Below are 18918 nucleotides of genomic sequence, written 5' to 3'. Positions count from 1 at the left end.
ACCCAGAATATGTAAAAAAAAACTTTGAAAGTTAGAGTGATTCATAATTTATTCAAAAGAGAAGACAGAACTCTGGGTAATTTCCCAATTTAGGTTGAGAGCAGCTCCAGTATAGAGCACCCTACAACACCAGCAACACTCTACATTTGCTCACCACAAATGTCTATGTTCTTAGCAAAGTTTTTAAGCATAAGATTAGCATAAGTCAATCCATGCTGAGCTAGAAATGGACAAAGGCCCTCATTACAACCCTGGCGGTCGGTGTTAAAGCGGTGTTAATAGCGCAAACAGGCTGGTGAAAAAAAAAATTGGATTACAACTGTGGAGGAAACCACCTACATAGACAGCCACTTTAACAGTCCGACTGCCACGGCGGTAGAAACAAACAGCGTGGAGGTCACCGCCAACAGACAGACAGGAGACAAAGTACTGCCCACTATATTACAAGAGGCCTAACCGCCACCTTTTCCGGGGAGGAACCAACGCTATCAAAAGCACGGCGGAAACAGTACACAGAAGGGAAAACACTCACCTCTCGACACCCCACGAGTAACCAGGACGCCATGGAGCCCAAACTCCATGTACTGCCCATGCTGGTTTACCTCCTCTTCTATGAGGAGTACGCACGGCGGTGGCGGTGACCACGGTGAGTACTGACCCTACAACACAGGGGGGAGGAAACAGAGTGACACACATGCAACACCCCCACCCTCACCACCACACACAACAGACACACAAATACATGCAGCAACATTACATATACACCCCCCCCACCCCCTGGAAGAATGCAAGGACAAAAGGAAATGATTGTAACCATTGTAATCAAGAAAAATCCAGTATTAAAAAGTCAAAATTCAGTATATGTAAATATGTACATCAACTACACAAGTCCGGATAGTGTACTAATCATTGTCCGTGGACCACTGGGCCCAAAATGCATGGGCGAGGCCCACACATGATACCTGACTCGAATAGGGGAGAACATTGCAGGGGCATCAGATCGAAAATATACAGATACCTCAGGGGGAGGGGGGCACCTCAGCCTGATGAACGCACAACGCCACTGCTGCATGAGGGGGCTCCATGCCCACTGATGTATCCTGGGGAGTGCAAAGCCACAGTCTCTCAAGTCTCTCCAGTGGGTGGTTTGCCCACTGCTGCATCCTGGGGAGTGCAAAGCCACAGTCTCTCAAGTCTCTCTAGTCGGTGGTTTGCCCACTGCTGCATCCTGGGGAGTGCAACACCACAGTCTCTCAAGTGGATGTCATTCTCCACTGGTTCTGGAGGGGGCTTGGTGCCCAGAGTGCTTCATCCTGCCAAGGACAGAGGTAGTGGATGTATCTCTCCACTGGTTCTGGAGGGGGCCTGGTGCCCAGAGTGTTTCATCCTGCCAAGGACAGAGGTAGTGGATGTCAATCTCCACTGGTTCTGGAGGGAGCTTTGTGCCCAGAGTGCTCCACGTGCAGTGTGGCCGGTACAGTTCCCTCACCTGGGTGTGCGTGCCACAAGATTTGTGAGGTTCAGGTAGCATGATACGCCATGGAGGCAGCGACATGCCCCATACTGCTGTGGCTGCGCCTTCCACCTGCAGGTGCAAACAGTGATTAGGAAATGTCTCATGGAAGCTGCCCAGGGTCCGGGAACTCTCTTCCAGCCTCAGACGACTGACCACTGGGGATGGTAGCCTTGTCAGCGGTGGTGCCTGTGTCCGAGGACGCCGCGGGGCCAGTGGCAGTGCTTGCGGCGGTGTCTGTCGTGGCGGTGCTTGCGGCGGTGTATGGGTTAGCACCTGCAGAGGGACACATCAGGATGTTTCCTGCAGCCTCGGACAGCTGCCCACTGGGGAAGATGCTGGGGACTGTCGCTAAGGCTTTAGAGGTGCCGGGGGCGGTGCAGGTGGCAGTGCAGGTGGCGGTGCTTGCTGCGGTGTCTGTTGCGGCGGTGCTTGCGGCGGTGCATGGATCAGCACCTGCAGAGGCACACAGCAGGACGTTTCCTGCAGCCTCGGACGGCTGCCCACTGGGGAAGATGCTGGGGACTGTCGCTGAGGCTGTAGACGTACCAGGTGGTGCAGGTGACGGTGCAGGTGGCGGTTGTGGTGGCGGGGCAGCTAGCAGTGTTCACCGCCGTACAGGTTGGCGTGGTCGTGGACAGAAAGTGTGACACTGGTCCCTCAGTCGGTGCCACCATGCCCTTTCCTGACCTCCTCTTCAGCTTTTGGCCCTTCCCCAGCTTTGATGGTGCCGCAGTTGTCTTGCCATTATTCCCTTTGGTTTTTGCTGAGCCCTTGGTGGCTGGTACTTTAGGCTTCTCCCTCTGGGATGTGGGCACCTTTTTCACCTTGGCAGGTGGCGGAATGTCCTTGCCTCACTACGTGGCATACTGGCAGCCCTGATGGGTGGTGCACTCGATGACCCCGCAGTTGCTGGCACCACTGTGCATGGGGATTTGGTGGCTGAGGTGCTGGGCTGGGACCTGGAAAGCCTGGCCCTAGGGAAAGGACGGGGGAGGTGTAGAGAAGAGGTCAATGTTAGCCAGGAAGAGTTTCTTAGACACACTGGGACGGGAAGATGGAGGGGGTTTGGGAGTGGAGGTAGAGGTAGTGGTTGTTGGAGGTGTACGTCTGCTGAATTTGGGTGAAGGTGCATGGGCCGGAGGCTGTTGTGAGGTGGATGGCTGTTGGGTGGGTGTGTGCCTGCGTTTGTGTACTTTGGGAGGAGGGCTCACAGACACACTGGGAGAGGACACTGGGGATGTGTGCATGGTAGTGGGGGTGGTGAGTTCACGTGAGCGGTGTGTAGTGATGGGCATGCTGGTGATGGAGGCAGTGGCTGAGGATGTAGTGCATGCAGGTGTGAGTGGAGACGAGATTGCGAGGGAGGAGGAGGACGTGGAGGAGGGGGACAGGTGGAGGCTGTGGATGTTGCTGTGTCTGCATGGGGATGGTGCTTGTGTGAGTGCCTGTGGGATGTGTGGTGTTTATGTTTGCCTTGTCCACTCTTGTGTGTTGATAAGTGTGCATGCTGGTCTGATGGTGTGCTTGGGATAGGCTGAGGTACAGGGGATTGGGTCTGGGTGGAGGAAGTTGGAGGGGGAAGGCTGGACACAGGGACACTGGCTGCCATCAGTGCTGAGACCAGAGCCTGAAATGCTCTCTGTTGGGCCGCCAAGCCAGAGTGAATGCCCTCCAGGTATGCATTTGTTTGTTGCAAATGCCTCTCAACACCCTGGATGGCAGTGAGAGATCCCAGGAGGTCAATAGCCTCCTCACTGAGGGCAGCAGGGCTGATTGGGCAGGGCCTGAGGTGCCTAGGGCGAAGGAGATGCCCACCCTCCTGGGTGAGCGGGCACAGGACACTGGGAGGGCGGTGCTGGTGGGGGGGGTGGCTGCTGTACCTGTTGATGAGGTGGGCACAGAGGTGCCCATCACCACAAGGGAGCTCCCCTCAGAGGAGGAGTCACTTTCACGGCTGTCTGCTCCTATCCCCGCCGTGGAGCTCCCCTCGCCCTCCTACCCACTGGTGGCTTCAGACTCTGTTGTTTCACCCTCCAGGGCCAAGTGGGTTGCAGCTCCCTCCTGCTCCGGTGCCAATGCTCTTCCGCCTGATGATGCTATTGCACACAAGAGCAGGGAGACCACAAAAAGTGGGGGAAAAGACAGAAGAAAGACATGTTCAGTGCATGCAACACCACTACCATTGGCGGACACAACACACATGGAGCAGCCCTTAAACAATGCCATGCACTAATAGTTGCTAGAAATTTCACCTGACCATGGGGTATGAGGCCTAACACCAATTGCTGCACAGCTGGAAGTCACGGGAGCTTGTCTAGATGCAGATGGCTCTTACCACTGTTGGTGTTGGGGTGCCACATAGCCTGCCTCACAAGGGACCTCTCCTACAAACTTCGCCCTGGCCTAGGGGAACCCACTGCCCACCTCCCCCACCCAGACACCTCGTAATGTGCGCAGAGTCAGCTGAATGAGAGTGTACTCACCCCCTTGTGGCTGCTGTGATGCCCTCAAGCGCCCATCCAACTCCGGATACGCCACCGCCAGGATCTGGAAAATCAGGGGGGTCATGGTGCGACGGGCACCCCTCCCACGTTGGGAGGCCATCCCCAGCTGGGCCTCCACTGTCGTCTTGCTCCAGCGGCGCAGGTCCTCCCATCTTTTACGGCAGTGGATGCTCCGTCTGTGGTAGACCCCCAGGGTCTGGACGTCCTTGGCGATGGAACGCCAAATACCCTTCTTCTGGTGGGCTCTGACCTAGAGAAATGGTATGGGGGAAATGGAAATTACTTACCCGTCCGGACCATCATACTCAATGCCCACCAGTTCCTACCCATTCCCTGACGCACATACACTCCCCATCCGCACATGCAGGCCTCAGCCCCACATGTATCTTCCATCCACACCAATCAAAACAGGCATTGCCCATGCAGCATGCTCACAGTGTACTCACCTGTTTGTCTGGAGGACTGTACAGTTGTGTGTACTGGGGGAGGACCCCATCCACTAGTTTCTCCAACTCCTCCGAAGTGAAGGCAGGGGCCCTTTCCCCAGACACATGAGCCATCTTCGCTTCCAGACTGAGGTCACAGAAGCACTTGCAGTGTAGGTCCTCTCCTGTAGAAGGTCCAGTATCAAGTGAGTGAACAGACAGAAAATGGCGGTCACGTCCGCGGCGGTGCGTACCGTCACCGCTGGCGTATATCGTTATTGGCTCCTGGGACCCATAGGGCCAAATGTTAACTAATGCCAAACTGCGGCGTGGCCTTCGACCACCCACCGCGACGGTGTAGAACCCCAGCGCAGTTACCTCATATCCCCTTGTCCCACCTTACAGGTCAGGCAGTGCCATTTCAGGAGGCCACATGGGATGGATGTTAACTGCGTCACACCTATCTAGGCCGGGAATATAGACAGCTACCGGCACATTGCGGATTAATTACATTTCTGAAAATTAAACATTGTGATACCTCAGTGTTGGATGACTCTCTGCTCGCTATTCTCCTCCATAGGGCACGTCTGCTGGGGCAGGTGATGAGATGGCGGCATCCTCTGGTTTACAGACCCCTGTTGGACCTGTCGACAATGGAAGAGGGACTAATCCTGGTCACATAAAGACTTGATTGTGCAGCAATCCAGGAACTATGTGCCCAGTTGGAGCCGGACCTGATATCAGCTATCCGCCATCCCACAGGAGCCCCCCCCCTAGTGCAGGTCCTGTCAGTACTCCATTTCCTGGCCAGTGGGTCTTTTCAAACAACAGTGGCCATGGCATTAGGGATGTCTCAGCCAATGTTCTCTAACGTGTTGTCCAGAGTGTTATCTGTCCTGCTGAAACACATGTGCAGCTACATCGTTTTCCCTCAGGTGGAGGATTTGCCCATAGTGAAAGGTGACTTCTATGCCCTGGGACATATCCCCAACATCATCGGTGCCATTAATGGGACACATGTGGCGTTTGTCCCCCCCACAGAAATGAACAGGTGTACAGAAACTGGAAGAGCTACCATTCGATGAATGTGCAGATTGTGTGATTGGCAGACCAGTACATCTCCCATGTCAATGCCAAGTATCCGGGCTCTGTGCCTGACGCTTACATTTTGAGGAATAGCAGCATCCCTTATGTGGTGGGCCAACTCCAGAGGCACCATGTGTGGCTAATTGGCGAGGTCAAGGTCCCAATACAGTTGACATAGGTTTCTGGGTATGGGGTTGTCCCTAAGGGTTAGTGTGTGTCTAACAGTTGTCCCTCCACATTTGCAGGTGACTCTGGTTGCCCCAACCTGTCATGGCTAAAGACCCCAGTGAGGAATCCCAGGACAAGGGCAGAGGACCACTACAGTGAGGCACATGGGCGAACTAGGAGGGTGATCGAGCACACCTTTGGCCTCCTGAAGGCCAGATTCCGGTGCCTCCATCTGACAGGTGGATCCCTCTACTACTCACCGAAGAAGGCGTGCCAGATAATCGTGGCCTGCTGTATGCTGCACAACCTGGCTTTGCGATGCCAGGTGCCTTTTCTGCAGGAGGATGGGCCAAAGACTGGTCTTATGGCAGCTGTGGAGCCTGTGGACAGTGAAGAAGAAGAGGGAGAAGAAGAGGATATCGAGAACCGAAACAGCATCATCAGGCAATACTTCCAGTGAGACACAGGTAAGAAGATGCCACTGCTTCCCACATCTCATTCTATTGTTCGAACTAGCATAAGTGTGTCATTTTCATTTAGTGTATGGACCCTGACTTGTCACTTTGACTTTCCATTTCACAGATTTGGGTCCCACTTTGTGCCCTCTGCTATGTATACTGCTGGTCTACAGCTGTGTTACATTGGTATGTGAACAAGCTAATTGGCATTGCTATATTCCATAGTTTTTGCAATTACACATTTGTGAAAGCACAGACTGACTCCAGATTGTTTTGTGAATGAATTGTGTTTATCCCTGTGCAAATAAGTGGAGGGGGTTGTAAAATGGGCTGGGGGAATGGTGAAGGAATGTCCATGGCAGAGTCCAGTCTATTTGTTTCACAGGCGCATTGTCCAAAGGGGCATAGGAAGTGGAGCAATGGCAGTTTAAGGATGGACAGGTTGACATAGTGGGACAGAAGGGTGACATTCAGGGGGGTCTCATTTCCTGGTGGGGTCTTGGCATTGTTCTCTGTCTTGTTCCTGCATCTGAGTGACCATTTGGGGGTGGTTCTCCATCTGCAGGGGGTGGGGTGCTGGTGTCCTGTTGTTCCTGTGGCGGTGCCTCCTGTCCACTAGTGCCGGCGGAGGTGGGGGGCTGTTCATCGTCCAGACTAGTGTTAGGCGCCCCTTGTTGTGCCACTGTGTCCCTCCTGGTGTTGGCGAGGTCTGCCAGCACCCCTGCAATGGTGACCCGGGTGGTGTTAATGGACTTCAAGTCCTCCCTGATCCCCAGGTACTGTTCCTCCTGCAGCCGCTGGGTCTCCTGAAACTTGGCCAGTACCGTTGCCATTGTCTCCTGGGAATGATGGTAATCTCCCATGATGTTGGAGAGTGCCTCGTGGAGAGCGGGTTCCCGGGGCCTGTCCTCCCCCTGTCGCACAGCAGTCCTCCCAGTGTCCCTGTTATCCTGTACCTCTGTCCCCTCCACCGTGTGCCCACTGCCACTGCCCCCAGGTCCCTGATTTTCTTGGGTTAGTGGGTTTGCCTGGGTTCCCTGTTGTGGCGGACACACTTCTGATTGACGTGTCCTGGGGACAGAGGGATAGGACCGTTGGGTGGATACTGTGGTGGTGTTTCCTGAGGGGGGAGGGTCTGTGACCTGATCTATTTGCCTTAAACGGCCAGCAGCTTCGTGTTGGGAAAGTTTCCAAATGTTATTATAGACTGTGTATAGGAAGAGCTTTCTGTATTGTTTTCTGGGGTCTAACAGGAAATCTTGTAAGTCAGTGTTATTAGACAGGAGGCTGAGGTGTTCTCTAACAGCAACTAGTGAGGAACTCTTCATCCATTGCTGGCACAGTTTCTGCTAGAAATAGGGTCTTTGGTTGGCAGTCAGGTTACGCCCGTCCAAGCAAGGACCCTCATTCTATTCAGGGTAAAGGAGAATCGCCCTCAGCTAACCCCCACTCACCCCCTTGGTAGCTTGGCAGGAGTAGGCAGGTTTAACTTCAGAGAGCTAGGTGTAAAGTATTTGTACCAACACACACAGTAGCTTAATGAAAACACTACAAAATAACACAACACAGGATTAGAAAAGTAGGAAATATTTATCTAAACAAAACAAGACCAAATCCATCATACACAAGTCAAGTTATGAATTAGAAAGCTAAAAGAGTCTTGATAAACAGATAAAACACTGTTAGCATTGAAAAGTACCTGGGTCGTTTCAAAATAACATGCACAGGCGAGTTTGCATTGAAAAAGGTAAGCAGTGCATCAATTTCTCACCCACAAGCGAGCTTGTGGATCGTTTCTCCTTCTCTGGTTGGACCGGTGTGCATTGTTTTTCCTCCCTGCAGTTGAGTGATGTGTCGATCTGGGCAGCACTACGGTCAGGGCAGGCATTGCATCATTTTTCCTCACCCAGCAATGTTTGCGTCGAAAGTCCTGCTGCACGGTGATAGCCAAAGCACGCTGTGTGGGTTGCGACATTACCAGCCTCCGTCAGCATTGAGGCATGTTGTTTCTCCAGCATGTGCGTCAATCTCTCAGCCACTCTGTAAGCGCTGCATTGATTTCAGCCGTGGAGCCAGAGGCATGTCGTTTCTTCAGCCGCTCTCGGAGGTTGCGTCGGAAATTTCCCTGCTATGGCTGTCTGTGTGTGGATTTTCAGGCTTGCTCTTCCAGCGTTACCTGTCAAGGCCCTAGGAACTGGATCGGGCACCACTTAGCATGGCAGGAGTCTCAGCAGAGAGTCCAGGTGCTGGCAGGGGAAGTCTTTGATGGTCCTGAGACTTCAACAACAGAAGACAAGCTCGGGACAAGCCCTTGGAGATTTCTTCACAAGCAGAAATGCACAACAACGTCCAGTCTTTGTCCCCTTTCACCAGGCAGAAGCAGCAACTGCAGGATAGCTCCACAAAGCACAGTCACAGGTAGGGCAGCTCTTCTTCCTCAGCTCTTCAGCTCTTCTCCAGGTAGACACACAAATGGCTCATCAGGATATGCAGGCTACACCCCAGCTGCCTTTGTGTCACTGTCTAGCGAGAGGTGCAAACAGCCCAACTGTCAAACTGCCCCAAGCAGGGAATCCACAAACAGGCAGAGTCATAGAATGGTTTAAGCAAGAAAATGCCCACTTTCTAAAAAAAACATTTTTAAACACACAATCTTAAAATCAAATTTACTAAAAGATGTATTTTTAAATTGTGAGCTCAGAGACCCCAAACTCCACATGTCCATCCACTCCCAAAAGGAATCTACACTTTAATCAGATTTAAAGGTAGGAGGAGGGGTCACAGACATAATGGGATAGGACACAGGGGAGGTGCATGGATGTGGGGGTGGTGACTGCCAGTGAGGGGTGTGCAGTGATAGGCGTGCTGGTGATGGAGGTAGTGGATGAGGATGTAGTGCATGCAGGTGTCAGTGGAGACAAACCTGAGAGGGAGGTAGACGAGGAGGAGGAGGGGGACACAGTGGAGGCAGTGGATGTTGGTGTGTCTGCATGGGGATGGTGCTTGTGTGAGTGCCTGTGGATGAAGTGTGGTGCTTGTGTTTGCCTGAGCCACTTCTGTGTGTGGATTTGGGTGAATGCTGGTCTGAAGGTGTGCTTGGGATAGGCTGGAGTTGAGGAGATTGGGACTGGGTAGAGGAAGTTGGAGGGGGGAGGCTGGATAAAGGGACAATGGCTGACATCAGTGAGGCCAGAGCCTGAAATGCTGTCTGTTGGGCCGACAAGCCAAAGTGAATGCCCTCCAGGTATGCATTTGTTTGTTGCAAATGCCTCTCGACACCCTGGATGGCATTCAGTATGGTTGACTGCCCAACACTGAGGGGCCTCAGGAGGTCAATAGCCCCCTCACGGAGGGCAGCAGGGCTGACTGGGGAAGGGCCTGAGGTTCCTGGGTGCAAGGAGATACCCACCCTCCTGGGTGAGCGGCCATGGGAAACACGCTGAGGGGCTGCTGGGAGGGTGGTGCTGGTAGGGGGGTGGCAGCTGTACCTGTTGTTGGGGTGGGCACAGAGGTGTCCACCACTGCCAGGGAGCTTCCATCGAAGTAGGAGTCGCTATCTGTAGTATCCTCTCCTGTCTCCCTCGTGGTGCTCCCCTCGCTCTCCTCCCACTGGTGCCGTCACCATCAGTGGATTCGGCCTCCAGGCCCATGTGGGATGCAGCTCCCTCCGTCGCCGGTGCCTCTGCTACTCCGCCAGATGATGCTAATGCACACAAGGACAGGGTGACAAAACAAAAAGGGGGAGAAAACCGAGGATACACTTGGTCAATGCCAGCAACAACACTACAGTTGGCGTACACAAAACACATGGACCAGCCCTATGTACTAGGCCATGCACTACCAGTTACAAAGATAGTCACCAGCCCATGGGGTACATAGCATAACACCATCAGCTGCACACCTGAAACAAACAGGGCCCTGACCAGTAGGAGATGCCCACTAACACTATATGGGGTTGGAGTGCTTCAGAGCCTGCCCAAAAAGAGACCTACCCTGCCATGTTCACCCTGGCCTAGGGGCCCCCAAAGTCCGCATCCCCACCCAGGTAAAACCTTAAGGCGCGCAAAGTCATGATTCTGAATTTGTACTCACCCCGTAGTGGCTGCTGTGATGCCCTCAAGCGCCCATCCAAGTCCAGATAGGCCACTGTCAGGATGCAGAACATCAGGGGTGTCAGGGTACGATGGACACCCCTTCCTCGTTGGGAGGCCCGCTGTCTTCCTTGCCCAGTGGCGCAGGTCCTACCACCGTTTACAGCAGTGGGTGCTCCGCCTGTCAAAGACCACCTGGGTCCGCACCTCCTTGGCGATGGCACGCCAAATCCCCTTTTTCTGATGGGCGCTGACCTGCATGAAAAAGACAGCAGAAAAGGGATTAGTCATACCGTCCAGACTGTCATACTCATGGCCCGCCATATCCCTCCCATCCCCTTACGGACATACATTGACCACCAAACATGCAGCACTCTGCCCAGGACCCCTCAGCCCCCCCTACACGAGGCTTACACACACAGCACTCCATACATTCATGACCCACTCATCATGCTCACAGTTTACTCACATGTTTGTCTGGAGGACCATAGAGTAAAGTGTACTGGGGTAGGACCCCATCCACCAGTCTCTCCAGCTCCTCCAAAGTGAAGGCAGGGGCCCTTTCCCCAGACACATGAGCCATTGTCACTTCCAGACACAGGTCACAGCAGCATTTGCAGTGTAGGTCCTCTCCTGTTGAAGGTCAGGTAGCAAGTGAGTGAACAGATAGAAAATGGCGGTCATGTCCGTGCGTACCGTCACCACCGGCATACATCACCATTGTCTCCTGGAACCCATAGGGACTAATGTAACCAATGCGAAGTTGCACACAACGCCAGCAGAATTACTTCAATTCCACTTCTCCCTCCTCAAAGGTCAGGCAACCGCCATTTCAGGAGGCACGGGCCATGGCACCTAACTGCATCACAGCAGACATTGGCACATCAACTGTATCCCGGGTTCACATACTGGCTCTGTAAATGAAGATATGCATCATTATTTCAATAGATGTGTGAATATGACCCTCTGCTCACCTTTTTCCTCCCTTGACTTCAACCGCTGCGGATGAATATGAGATGGAGACATCCCCCAGTGTACAGACCCCTAGTGGACCTGGCGACAATGGAGGACAGACACAATATCCTAACCTACAGACTTGATCGGGCCACAATCCAAGAACCGTGTGCCCAATTCGAGCCAGACCTGATTTTATCTATCCGCCATCCCACAGGTATCCCCCCTCTAGTGCAGGTCCTGTCAGTGCTCCATTTCCTGGCAAGTGGTTCCTTCCAAACAACAGTGGCCATGGCATCAGGGATGTCTCAGCCAATGTTCTCCAACGTGTTGACATCGTATTTCCCCAGGTGGAGGATTTGGCCACAGTGAAGGCTGACTTTTATGCCCTGGGACAGATCCCCAACATCATTGGTGCCATTGATGGTACCCATGTAGCATTTGCCTTCCCCCCCAGAGAAATGAACAAGTGTTCAGGAATAGAAAAAGCTATCACTCTCTGAATGTGCAGATGGTGTGCCTGGCGGACCAGTGCATCTCCCATGTGAATGCCAAGTATCCTGGCTCTGTACATGATGCCTTTATCTTGAGGAATAGCAGCATCCCATATGTGATGGCTCAACTCCAGAGGCACTGGGTGTGGCCAATAGGTGAGCCCAAGGTCCCCACCCAGTATATATTGGTGTATGGGTATGGGGTTGTCCCTAAGGGTGAGTTTGTGGCTAACAGGTATCCCTCAATATTTGCAGGTGACTCTGGTTACCCCAACCTCTCATGGCTACTGACACCAGTGAGGAATGCCAGGACATGGGCAGAGGAACGTTACAATGAGGCACATGGGCGAACAAGGAGGATAATTGAAAGAACCTTTGGCCTCCTGAAGGCCAGGTTCAGGTTCCTCCATCTGACTGGTGGATCCCTGTACTACTCACCCAAGAAGGTGTGCCAGATCATTGTTGCATGTTGCATGTTGCACAACCTGGCCCTGAGACTCCAGGTGCCTTTTCTGCAGCAGGATGAGCCTGGAGATGGTCTTGTGTCAGTGGTGGAGCCTGTGGACAGTGCGGAAGAGGAGGCAGAGGATGAAGATGTGGGCAACAGACGTTCTCTCATACAGCAGTTCTTCCAGTGACACAGAGGTAAGACACTGTAACTTCACTTTACATTGCAGTTTTGTGTTGGACATTGGACATGGCAGCATGATTTATCTATGTCTATGGCCACTTACTGTACCCTTTGGCATCTCTATTTTCAGATCTCTGTGCCCCACTCTGGCTCCCAGTGTGTTTCCTGCTGCCCACTACAGGTCATACCAATGTATATATAATTGTACATATGAATTTCAATGTTTACAGATTGATGAACTAATACATTTTTCAATCAATTGACAGACTCCAGACTTGTATTTGTTCCAAGGGTGTTTATTTAAGGGCTAAGAGGTTGAGGGGGATGTGCAATGGGCTTGGGTGATGGTGATGGAATGTCCAGTTAGAGTCCAGTCTCTTTGTATCACAGGTGCATTGTCCAATGGGGCATAGGAAGGGGAGCAATGGCAGTTCAAGGCGGACAGGGTAACAGAGTGGGACACAAGGGTGACAATCAGGAGAGACTTATTTCCTGGCGGGGATCTTGGCAATGTTCTCTGGCTTCTGCCTGGATCGCAGGGACCATTTGCGGGGTGGTTCTCCTTTTGCAGGGGGTGGGGTGCTGGTTGCCTGTTGTTCCAGTGACCGAGCTTCCTGTACACTAGCGCCAGCGGAAGTGGTGGGCTTTTCTTCGGTGTGGCTAATGTCAGGGCCCCTTTGGTATGCCACTTCCTCCCTCATGGTGTTGGCCATATCAGCCAGCACCCCTGCAATGGTGACCAGGATGGTGTGGGTATGTTTGAGGTCCTCCCTGATCCCAAGGTACTGTCCCTCCTGCAGCCGCTGGGTATCCTGCAACTTGGCCAGTATCTGGCCCAAGGTCTCCTGGGAATGGTGGTATGCTCCCAGGATCTCTGCAAGTGCCTCGTGGAGAGTGGGTTCCCTGGGCCTGTTCTCCCCCTGTCATACAGCAGTCCTCCCAGCTTCCTTGTTGTCCTGTGCCTCTGTCCCCTGAACTGTGTGCCCACTGCCACCGACCCCAGGTCCCTGATTGACTTGGGTTTGTGGGGTTGCCTGGGGTCCCTCTAGTGGAGGACACACTGCTGATTGATGTGTCCCTGGGACAGTGGTATGGCATGCTGGGTGGGTGCTGTGCTGGTGTTTCCTGAGGGGGGGAGGGTCTGTGGTGGTATGGGACTGTGTCTGGGTACCCGACTGTCCAGAGGTCCCTGATGGGCCAGGTTGATCATTGTGATCAAGGCGTGCAGAGATGCTGTCATCAATGTGGGCCTCTTCTGTGGGGGGACTGGATGTTGGTGGCACCTCCTCTCCGGTGACATTGAATGGGAGTCCTGTGGGGATGTAAATGCAGTGTTATTGTATCTGCGTGTGCCATCTTGTGCATGGGTGTGTTTCCCTGTATGGTTGTGATTGCCCTGAAAGCTTTGCCTTATGTGTGTGGTGATGTTGTGGGCTAGGTGATTCTCTCTAATGGGCATGCTTTAGTGATGGGTGTCCATGCAGGTCTGTGATGGGGGCCATGCATAGGTGTTGCATGCAGGCCTTGGTATTGGGATATTGTGGATTGTGATAGTGGGGTATATGTGAGGTGGTGGTGTGATGGGGGTGAGGGTAGGGGTTGTTGTTTGAGATGGCATGCAGGTAGGGTGGGGATATAATAGTAAAGATTTGACTTACCATAGTCCAGTTCTCCTGCTACTCCTGCAAGGCCCTCAGGGTGCATTATTGCCAAGACTTGCTCCTTCCATGTTGTTAGTTGTGGGGGAGGAGGTGGGGGTCCACCGCCAGTCCTCTATATGGCTACCTGGTGTCTTGCAACCAAGGAACGCACCTTCTCCCTTATGTCGTTCCACCTCTTCCTGATGTCATCCCTTGCTCTGGGGTGCTGTCCCACGACGTTGACCCTGTCCATAGCTCTATCTTCCTTACAATGGATGTCTGCTGCACCTGTAATCCGAATAGCTGTGGCTCTACCAGGATGATTTCCTCCACCATGACCCTTAGCTCCTCCTCTGAAAACATGGGGTGTCTTTGCGGTGCCATGGATGTGGTATGAGTGGTATGTGTGAGGATGTGTGGGGTGATGTGTTGTGGTGTGTGCTGTGAGGTACATGGATGGTGTATGGGTGATGGTGTTCTGTGGCTCAGATTGAGTTGGTGCTCCTGGCTTGTCTCTCTCTCTCTTGGCTATCTATTTTTTTTGCCGATATGGTTGTGGGTAATGTGGGTGTGTGTTTTATAGTGGTGTGGGTGTGGTATGTGTATGTGTGTCAGGTGTGTGTAGTTTGAATTGTCCAATGTCGTGTAGTTTTGTAAGTGTTTGTGTATTACGAGCATGGTGGTGTGTACCGCCAATTGTTTACCGGGGGTGAAAGACCGCTGTGGTGATTCGCGGGTCCTGATACTGTGGGCGTATTCCTGTTGGCGTAATGGTGTGGGTTTTGGTACCGCCAGTTTATCACTGACCTTTGGTCTGGCGGACTTGTGTGGGTATCTGTATAGTGGCGGATTTCTTGATGAAGGTCATAATACCCGTAGCGGTATACCGCCGCGGTCACAGTAAGTTGGCGGCCGTCAGCAAGACGGTAGGTGGCATTTACCGCCAATGTTGTAATGAGGGCCTATATAACCTACCTTAACCATACACTGCACCCTGCCCTGCGGGCTACCTAGGGCCTACCTTAGGGGTGCCTTACATGTAAGAAAAAGGAAGGTTTAGGCCTGGCAAGTGGGTACACTTGCCAAGTCAAATTTACAGTTAAAACTGCACACACAGACATTACAGTGGCAGGTCTGAAACATGATTACAGAGCTACTTGTGTGGGTGGCACAACCAGTGCTGCAGGCCCACTAGTAGCATTTGATTTAGACTCTGGCACCGCCAGTGCACTTTACTAGGGACTTACTAGTAAATCAAAAATGCCAATCAGGGATAAGCTAATTACATACACATTTTGTAACAGAGCACTTGCACCTTAGCACTGGTTAGCAGTGGTAAAGTGCCCAGAGTAACAAAAAACAGAGTCCAGAACACATCAACAACCTGGGGAACATATGCAAATAGTTAAGGGAGACCACGCAAAGGATGAAAAGTCTAACAACTGTAATAGGGACTTATCTGTAAATCAAATGTGCCAATCACGATTGGACCAATGACATACACATTTAGTATAGGAGCACCTGCACTTCAGCACTGGATAGGATTGACAAAGTGCCCAGAGTACCAAAAAACAGAGTCCAGCACACACCAACCACCCAGGAAACAGAGGCAAAAAGTTAGGGGAGACCACGCCAAGGATGCCATGTCTAACAGTTTCCCTACACTGTATGTTATTACTATACCCGCATGTTCGGCTGACACATAGCGACGGTCCAGCCTACTTGTTCTAAAAACCCCTGTGGAGTTTATAAAATGTTTATGACACCCATTGGTACCTATTGGCCACAAAAAACCACCCACCAGGACGTGACAGTGAAGTTTTAAACATGCCATTATGGACCCATTCATCGAGTTGATCTTCAGTTGCATTTAAATACTTTTGCCATTTTTAAAATTTTGCAGGGGCAGGAATACTGGGCACATTCAATTCCTTAATATTGGCTAAGCCTAAACAACTTGTCTGTTGTACTGTTTCATTTAAAAATATCATTTGAACAGGTATCAGGCATTCTAAAAATAAAGCTCCCTTCCCCTTATTTGCCAATTTATTGTCCCCTACACACTTTTGAAGCCAATCGACTTCAACCAATATTCATAGCCTTCTATAGCCAACCGGGAAACAAAGGAATCTGAATAAATGAATTTTGCATCTGTCAATAATATATATACATTTTCCATCAAAGGAAATTTGAAATAATATGACTTAGCATTGTTAACATTGTGGCCAGAAAAATATGCAAACTTTTCAGTCTTTGGGATATTTGCTCTGTGAATGAAATGGTGCTTATAATAATAATAGCAAAACATATCACCATAATTCTCTTTAGACTGATAAACATCTTCACTATCACATACAGTGAAATACTGCAATTCAGTCATAGAATCAACTGATTTCATATCCCAATCATCAGAAACAACTCCGGGTATTATTACATCATTCATTGAAAGTTTGAACACATATGGTATTTGAATTACCTCTGTGGGGCCGTCTATATCAAATGTGACTTTATCCCAAACAATCCCATCAGGAATTGGTATAGAGGAAATGTTCACGAAAGGCAAGTTTCTGTGGGCCTTGTGAGAAAAAAATGGGGTTTTAGGACCTTATCCCCCAGTTCAACTGTTGATCTTTCAGGAAGAAAATGACCATTTATTAATAGAAAGAATGTTATGACAAAGTCAAACCAAAGGAGGAAAGCTAACACAGTTAAGGAAAGCCACAGATAGTTCCATGGGAGAATGAACTAATTTGTTTTAAGCCAGTTCATCAGCTTACGTTTTTTTGGCAGTTCAGATGTAGAAGAGGCAAATGAGTCAAGAAGGTGTCGTTGATGTTGGCAAAGTATCCAAAAGCAGTTTGTGCAAAATCTGGAGCTGTATTTGTTGGAGGAGAACTGGTAGGGGTCTCCCGCGGTGGTTCACAGTAAATTACACCATCCGTCTGTGTTGAAGTTGTGTCAAATTGATCAGTAATGTCTATATCATTTGTTGTAACAGATGTTAGTGGAACTAATGCAAGATTATTTTCCACCCTCCCCAAGCTCGGAGAGGCGTCAGAGTTGCTGCTCAAAACTTGTAGAGGGACTTCTTGACCAGTAGTGAGAGGGATTTGGGAACTACTGGCTGCTCCTCTTGGTCTGCTGTGCAGGATCGGCGACATGGTGTAATTTGACATTGTCGATAGATACGAAGCAATTCTCTTTAGCACCAGCCAATGGTGGCAGAATGACAGTTCTGGTATTGTGTATTCCCAAGACTGGGACCGGTGCACAATAAGAAGGACCTAACTCCTTTTTCACAGCTACTTTTTCACGTACTAAATCACCAACTTTAGGAATCCAGCCAGTAGGTGTTATTGAGACATCCTTAATTCCTGCGCAGGCAGCACTGGCAGAAGCGTTGTCTTCACGGAACTGTTGTAATTCCTCACGACAGTGACACGTTCATTTATGCCAGAAGGTGTTTCTGATGCCTCCACACCATGACCATCAAGATCTGGAACACACATTCAAGTTCTGAACAGTCACACATATGAAGTACAACCCCCCCCAGGGACCTTCTAGGCAGATTTTTAAGTGCTCTCTGGACTCCATACAGGTGATGAAGCCAACTACGTCCCATACCTAAATCTATGGCTGTTAAGGACTGCTTTAAATCACGGTTTCATTGTTGCACGACACTATTTCCCTCAGGATGAAATGGAGACGAGTAATGGAGTTGGACCCCTAATGAATCCATGGCATCCCTGAATGCCCATGAGGTGAAACTAGGGCCCTGGTCCGAGTAGAAAGCCACAACTGCATATGTGTCGATAAAGACATGCAAATCATTTATAACAGTCCAAGAGTCAGCCTGAGCATTGTGGCCACACCCATAGAAATGTAAAGCAAGGGTCAACTGCGACTAAGATGTATTTGTATGCACTGTACAATGTTAGGGGACCACAATGGTCCAAGTACACACATTGTAATTGTTTGTTAGAAATTAGGAGGGGTTTCTGAGATGGGCGTTTGGCGGTGGAACCCTTAATTTGTTGGCAGATGTCACAACAAGTAACATACTGCTTGGTATATTGACCTGGCCACCAATAACGTGCTTGCAATAATGATGTAGCTGCAACACCAGCATGGGCAGATGCAACCCCTTCCTGCGGTGCTTTAATCAACTCTGTTCTCATGTCTTTGTTGGGAATTACCCAAACTCCCACACCTGGTATTTTTACTTTGGCATCAAGGAAGTCTCCCATTCGGTAGGAATATTTAGCGGGAAATGCTTTTGAATAGGGCGTGCCTTCAGCCATGGCAGCCCATATGTAATTTCCCAGTTTAATTCCAGAACAGGTTACTGCAACAACAGCAGCCGTAGCTACTGCTGATTTTGCTGCTTCATCAGCCAGTGTATTTCCAGCAATGTGTCTTCCAACGTGCTGGTGTCCAGTGTATGTGTAACATAGACATTTGGTAGTGTTTCATTCAGATCCGCTACTTTCCCCCACAGAAGTGTGTGTTTGATGGTGTTGCCTTTAGAATTTCTGAACCCATTCTGGTGCCAGAAACAGGTATTCATTGAAGGACTGCACACAGTAATACGAATCACAGACGATCATTGTTAGCTGTGCAGGATCCGTGTGTTCCAGTGCCATCACCAGAGCTTTTAGCTCTGGTAGTTGTGCTGTGCAATCCCTTGGGGTTTGCGTGAATGTATGCTGGGGATACAATTTGTTGTCCTCCATGTAGCCACTTACGACTGCGCAAGCAGCAGACTATTGATGTTTTGTACCTATTGCAGGGTATGCTGAACCATTCGTGTACATGACACTTTGATATTGATCAATAGGCAGTATATTTGCCGGAACTTGGTACTCTAGTTCATATTGCAAAAATTTCTGAGTTTGTAACTTTGGGTCGAAAATGTAGTCAACATCAGTGGCTGTCAAAGACATTGCCTATT

Source organism: Pleurodeles waltl, chromosome 2_2, assembly GCF_031143425.1.
Source record: "Pleurodeles waltl isolate 20211129_DDA chromosome 2_2, aPleWal1.hap1.20221129, whole genome shotgun sequence".
NCBI classification, from domain to species: Eukaryota; Metazoa; Chordata; class Amphibia; order Caudata; family Salamandridae; genus Pleurodeles; species Pleurodeles waltl.
Note: the sequence above shows the minus strand (reverse complement) of the source record.